The sequence below is a fragment of the Triticum dicoccoides genome, chromosome 7B (genome assembly GCF_002162155.2).
Source record: "Triticum dicoccoides isolate Atlit2015 ecotype Zavitan chromosome 7B, WEW_v2.0, whole genome shotgun sequence".
NCBI classification, from domain to species: Eukaryota; Viridiplantae; Streptophyta; class Magnoliopsida; order Poales; family Poaceae; genus Triticum; species Triticum dicoccoides.
In genome coordinates, this window is record NC_041393.1 from 43,375,301 (window position 1) to 43,382,722 (window position 7,422).

At 40.6% G+C, this 7,422-nt stretch overlaps 1 pseudogene; it reads right to left on the bottom strand.

Annotated features, from left to right (window-relative positions):
- Positions 1-4,239: 4,239 nt before the first annotated feature.
- On the bottom strand, positions 4,240-6,273 carry LOC119336315 (annotated as a pseudogene).
- Positions 6,274-7,422: the final 1,149 nt, after the last annotated feature.

Consider the following 7,422-nt stretch of genomic DNA (forward strand, 5'->3'; position numbering starts at 1 on the left):
CAACTTACGTCCAAAATTCTCAGGACTCATTTCTTTTGTATCTCTACTGTTTGGATGCTCAAATTTATATTTCCTATGAGATGCAAGTTTTAGTAGCAGTCTTTACATAAAGCTCTTGTGTGGAAAAAAGAAATCGTCTCCTTATTTCCCTTGGATATTGGAGGTGAGAAATGATTGTTTTGCATGACACGGGGGCGCCTAGTACCATACATTGCATTACCCAACTTAGCCAACTATGCACACCTCATTCCTGGATTGGATGACATCGCCGGTTTCTTGCTCCATGTTACGGTGTGGGTGTACATTGTCAAGTGTTCACAAACAGGCTAATGAACGGGCTGTAAGATGAACATGGTTAAGACTTGGAGATCAGCCTATGAGCTCTTGAGATGATGAAAATTGGGTGGCAAAACGGAAGAATACCAGGTATGCTAGCACCAGGAGAAATGGTCGTGCACACGGTGGCTGTACCAAGGTCGTGCTACTTTTGCGTATAATGAGGATGCAGCATTTTGTCTTAGGCGTGTCAGACTTATATGTGGGCCTCTAGAGGGTTACCGCAGGTTTGATGGGGCTTTTGACCTAGACTTACTCTAAGGATCTTATGGAGCTATCATCAGAGACTCAAATGGCAAGTTCATTGCGGCTGGAAATGGGAAAATTGAATGGTGTGGAGATGCTCTTATCTCTGAAGCAACGGCCTTGCGCTTTGGACTCAACTTAGCAACAACAGTTGGGTGCAATCGCATAGAGGTGAATTCTGACAATGTCGAGGTGATTGAGATGGTGAAGAATGGTGGATGATTCTTTGGGAATTGCGGCTGCAATATTTGATGATAGTTATCACTTAGCTTATGATTTTCCGCATTTTATTTTTGAGCATGCCCCTAGAGAGGCGAATTGTGTTGCCCATGATCTACCTAGTTTAGCTAGGAGCACGGTGTGTGCTGGGTGGATAGAAGAACCATCGGACGAAATTTAAAATGCTCTTATAAATGATGCCACTATGATCACGATGCAATGAAGAGTATTTGATGTCAACAAAGGGAGAGATTTGGTAACCCGCCGGCTCCACATGCAGTCTGTAGGGTGATCTTAGGCGAGTTCGAAAGACAGAAAGGTTACCGCAGGTTTGGTCGATCAGGGAGAGATTTGGTAATCTGCCGGCTCCACATGTGGTCCGTAGGGTGATCTAGGCAAGTGCTTCCTCATCAGGCTTGGGCCTCCACTCACGCTACATGTTTCTCCAATGTGGATGTGGTTGCCGAAGCAGTTTGGAAGATGTCGGGAGTGCTTGTTTCATTGGTTCGTTGTTGGGGTTGTGCCGGCTCCACATGTGGTCCGTAGGGTGATCTGGGCAAGTGCTTGCTCATCATGCTTGGGCCTCCACTCGGGCTACATGTTTCTCCAATGTGGATGTGGTTGCCGAAGCGGTTTGGAAGATGTCGGGAGTGCTTGTTTCGTTGGTTCGTTGTTGGGGTTGTGCCTCTATGCATGTTGCCATTGACACGGGTTGGCGTCCCATGACGTGGTCGCCAACTCGGTGATGCTTCCACCGCTGCCAGAGTGCCATCCTCAATGTCCTCCGCATAGCCTCCTTTCGCATTCCGTAACGAGTTTCCGGGTATTGGACCAGATCTGCCCTATGATGGTGGTTTCCTTGCAGCCTGCATGTCTTCTGATGTTATCCTCAATCTTAGTGGTTTCGACAACATTTTCCCTACTGTCTATGGATACCAAGGATATTTATCTTCGCAAATCTGATTTGGTTCCCCACAGTTGGTGCCAACTGTTGAAGGTGTTTCGCAAAGTACCCCGACAACAGTATGATAACATTTGTGGGGTTGTATGAAAATGTGACTTAACCTCAAGTTATCAAACATAAATGGGGAGACTACTTTACCCAGGCATGAGGCCCGGTGAAGCGAGTAACAACCCTAATCTTGCTTATCTTGAATTATATATCAGCGAGTACAACGTGTGGGTCAAGCAATTTGTACACTAAGTTGTTGGGGTATTTTGTGGTCGATCTTGACGGGATGTCTAAGATCATATGTAATCTAGGGCTAGACTGGGGCTTCACTTCCTTCTTCTTAGCTATTGAAGTAAAGTGGCCTCTTTTGGTTTCGGCACACGGGTACTTATACCTAGTCTTGAGTCGGTTGGACGCCTTCCTTTCTTGGTCTCCTAGTTGTGAACGCCTTGAGCCTCCCAATCTTGATTTCTAGATGGTGGACAACTAGACCTCTTTCTTGTGTGGCCGGTGAACTACCTTTCGCCTAAGGCCATGACATTAACGAAGGAGGGGTACATTATAGATGTCCTCATTAGCATACATGGTTTCCTCTATTAGAGGTAAGAATATGGTTTCCAGCGACTCTTCAGGGCCTAGTGTGGTGCAGTATGGGAAGTTTCCACTTCCCGCCGACATAGAGTGGGGCCGGTGAGTTGAGATTCCACCCATCGGTGACCAACATCACAACCATGAGACCAAAGAAATGCATTAATCACATAGCTCCAATCGCTCAACCTCTCTTGCAGGCGCCATTTAAAAGAAGTAACCAACATTAGTAAATAACGATAGACAACAATAAGTCTATTGTTTAGTAAGAAAAAAAAACTACAAGGATGTAACCGACATTAGTAAATGATGGTAGACAACAATAAATCTATTGTTCAGTAAATAAAGGTAGACAACAATAAGTCTAATCCTAAAAACAGTGAAAATACAAAAAAAAATCTAATTAGGGAAAATGACAAGGATGTAACAAATGATAGAGTATGTCTTTCTTCCTTGGCCTGAAGCACCCGTTTTTGTGGAATTGCCGACTGATGACCGAATCACTTCTATAGAACCTCCACGTCATTATCTTGGACTAGTGGCATCTCACACTTCTCCATCCAAGTATCCTACTCATTCTTCCCAACTACCCATATATACTTCCAATATGTCATTCGATGTCTCCATCTATTAGTATACTAATTAAAGACTCTCCATAAATTCACATGTTAATGGGAAAAAATACGATAGATATGAGACAACGGTCCAAGTTACGATGGCATAGATGAATTTCAGGGGACTAGATCAACTTCCGTAGCGAAAATAAGGAAAGACAAACACTAGCTAATGTTTCTTATGAAAAGACCCATTTCGATAAATGTTCAGCTGTTAATTTCTTCTTTTGGCTATCTCGGCCATTTCTACAATCTTCCATGCATATGTCCCAATCCTTGGTGTCTAGAGCAAGAAGAGCGTGAAAATGAGACAGAAAATTAATAACATGGAGAGTGTTGGGATTTAAAATGATGGTGAGCGTAAGGTTTTTATAGCCAATTGGTTTCTCTGTTTGACTCCCTAGTGACCAAGTGGTGTTTTGCTAGACGTAGGGATCTTTACATAAGTATACAAGCTGATTCCTGAACTAGCGCGTTTTAATTGGACGAGGGTGACGGTGGGCCCCACACGGGTGGAAATGGGGTGGGGGGGGGGGGCGAAGAGAATTTATGGAAGGGTTTGTAGCAGCCCCGTAAAAGCCTTTATGTGTACCATTTTTGGACCAAGTGGGAGCAATAGTGGTGAAACATGAAATCATTTTGTCACCTTTTGTAGCTAGGATCCTTTGTACATATTGTTCTTTGGAGAGGAATAAAGAGTAAGGCTATGGGGTGTTTTACCCTACGTACAGTAACAAGTCAAAAAGAATGAAATCCCTAATTTTAATTTATATCAAATATATCAACTTTATCATCAATTTATATATAGGCAATACATTGACATAACATAGCAACACCACACAAAATTGATTATCTCGGCCTCTTGGACTAAAAACAGGAAGATCCAACATGCATGCTTTAGATAAACTAGTGTTAATATAGCAGGATCTCGACTATCGAGTAGAATATCTGACTTTTTAAGTATTTTGGCAACTGAATCTTATTTAATTTAGTCAACAAAGATTCTTGTGCTTTTCCATGGGGTGATAGCAATCTCATAACGTAGGCAACAACCATGTATCGAGACAACATGTACACTTTCATGTGGTAATACAACAACACTATATAATCTTATTAATTAAGGGGGATGACGAACATTGTATTAAGATTAAGAGACAATGGAATGTGAAATATATTGTTTTTCAATAGAAACAGAATACTTTGTTGACTTGCTAAACACACATGTCCGCCGTATTGTCTTGAGCATGTTATTGTTGCCATCTTGAAGAGAACAATCCGCTTATTCATGGGGCACATGCTTGGCTAGCATTCCAAACATTGCCCAAGCCTACGATCAACATAATATTGTTCAGACATTACCACGATAAAAACAAGCTGACCCTTGTTGGCAATCAGGCACATAGGTTCCTACCCCGTCCATTACAGCTGCAACAGAACCCATCATCTGCTGCGCACTACCCATTGGTTGCGGACCCACTTGTTGATTATATATGTAAGGGGAGCATAACTGAGTTTGGTTGTTCATGATTGCGAACGAGCTCGTCGGAGGCTGCAACCTAAAGCTTGAGTCATTGTTGAGGCTGGTGAAAGAAAGAACTTGTTGGGTGGCAGAACTATTGTCTACTGCTAACGGATCGTCATCGTGGAGCCTGACATCATTGATGCTGTAACGCTTTGTCCCTGACGATTTCTTTTTCTCTATTCTCTTGAAAAACTTTTGTGCATGGCTTGAAACTTGGACAGGGGTCTTAGTGGTGACGAAGTGCTTGGATATGTTTTTCCAGTCGCCACGACCGTAGACTTGCAACCCATGAAGAAATAACCTGTGGACATAAGTTTCAAGAGAATTGTTAGGTTAAATTGTTGATAGAAAGATGAATCATGGAGTTGTGAACGAACATTTTGTAACATAATGATAACTGGAGCATATTACAATTTCAAAATTATCACACCTATATTTTTCTATAGTGAGACGACAACAAGTATAGATAATTTATTTGTTTGCTTGGGACAAGAAGTACCATACTGGAATTTAATGGGCTATTTTAATGCCTTCTTATTATTTAATTGAAGTCAAATCACATAATTTTGGTAAGCAAGAAAAGTAGAAAATAAAGTTTATCGATATCAAAATTGCAGGGATTAGTATACAGAAATGTAAATTGAAAATGCCCATATATACATTTACTAAAGTGCAATATCATTGCAAATTTAACCTACCCGCCTCATAAAATTAATTTGCAAACATGATTAATTAGCATATGTTGATTTTAAATAAATAAAAACTAAAACTACATGATAAGGAAGAATATAGTTGTCGACTAACATGTGTTCCTCTTTGGTCCATGACTTCCGCCGATGTGGGGCAACAACTGGTCGATCATTGCGAATATTGTTCTCCAACACCACCATCTTGTTCTTGTCTACCATCACCCGAGCCTCCTCTGTATTCGTGATTTTTGTACCCTCCAGTGCACAACGAAATGAAAATCCATTATCATCCATGGTTGTATCCTCCTCCTCGCTCACCTCAAAGTTTTCGTTAACAAGGCCACCCATGCTGTAAATGGAAATTGAATAGTTTCCATGTGTACATTTAGTAAAGTACAATATCATCAAGAATTTAAGTTACAATATCACATAATAAATTGCACACACTCTTAATTAGTATATATGTTCACTTAAACAAACAACAGTTAAAACTACATGACAAAGAAGAATATGTATAGCCATGGACGAACCTGTGCTCCTTCTTGTTCCAAAACCCCATTGATGTGGCGTAACAATTGATTGATCTGTGAACATATTATTGTCCAACACCTCCTTCTTGTTGGTGTGTACCATTAGCAGTGCCTCACCGATGCTCATATCCCCCATTGCACAACCAAAGGACAATTCATTATCGTTCATGATTGTTGCCTCTCCCTCTCGTACCGCAAAGTTTTCATTTGCATGTTCACCCATTTTGTAGACATTGTGTGTACTGCTAGAACCATTCTCCTCCCCCGGTAGCTCATAGTTACTGTTGATAAGGTCACTAAAGGTGAAACTATTTTGTGGGTTGCCACCAGTAACATGGCACCCCTCCCTCAACTGCATCATATGCATTTCCATGGCGAGATCAACATAAAGATCTATTACCTGTTTCATGGTCTTTGAAGGGAACAATGCATGAAGAGAATCCACGATGTAGTTGTGCTTCTTGTTCTTGTCATCGTTGTCGCCATACACGATTTTGATGGTGTTGAGCCTAGCAATGAGCGACGACGCCTTATCTATCTCAGATGAGGTCCACCCTTGGTTGACTACTGGATCCATGAGAGACTTGATAGTTGAACACTACAGAATTATGAGTAGTATGAACTACCAAGATGGATTATAGCTTGGGGATGGAGAGTGGGGGAGAGATAGTGCATTTATAGCTCTCTTGTGTGCAATCCCACTTTCGCTAGTTAATTTTGCACATTGATAGTTTTTCGGTCCATACAAAAGTAGATTCAATTATGTTAATGCTTATGACCATCCGAGGAACAAGCCAAAACTAGTTTAAGTTGACCTCAACATTGATAGTTTTTATTGGTTTGCCAATGCAAATAATTGTAGCAACATCGAAATATACGCAAGAAGATTGCTAGAAACAATACATGCAGGCCTATTGAGTGCTGATCCATTTCGGTCTTGATAGATAGAATATACATGCCTATACGCATGCATGACAAGTGCTCTCATCTTAGAGTGCAAGACTCAAACCATGGTCTGTTGCCACTCTCACATATACATAGCACACATGATTTGCATTCGGTTTTGGCTATTAGTGACACATGTACCAATGGAATTTTATTGCATACATATGTGCAAATAATTGATTAATATGTCTCAATGAATAATCAGGCTACATATATGATCCAACATTACCAGTGAAGGTAAGCATATCTTTTCTCTTAATTTTGGTGACCATGCTTCCCACACATCCAACGCACGAATTCCATTTATAGGCAGATTTTTTGGCTTAGGTTAATTAATGGCACTTCATGCTAAAAAGATTTAATATATGGTCCAATCAATTGTATATGTATATACATATGTTTGTTTATATGTATATATAGAGAGATATAAATTAATAACCTACGAATTCAATAAATTGGACGCATTGATCTTGCATCTCTCTCTCTCTCTCTCTCTCTCTCTCTCTCTCTCTCTCTTGTGCTTGCATTTCTCTCTTTCCCCATGTTCGAAATAATTTCAAGATTTCTTTGTGATATACACATTAATTTGATGTTGCTTTGGAGGCACTGGCACACGAAAACACAAACGTAAAATTTATATATGAATATAAGGCCTCTTAAGAGCATGATACATCGTCTAGCTACATATTGGACTACGCGCACATTCATTCACTCATGTCCCAATGTTTCAGCCACATCCATAGATGGTTTTTTGCTTCGAAGTTTCAAACCAAGTTTTAAT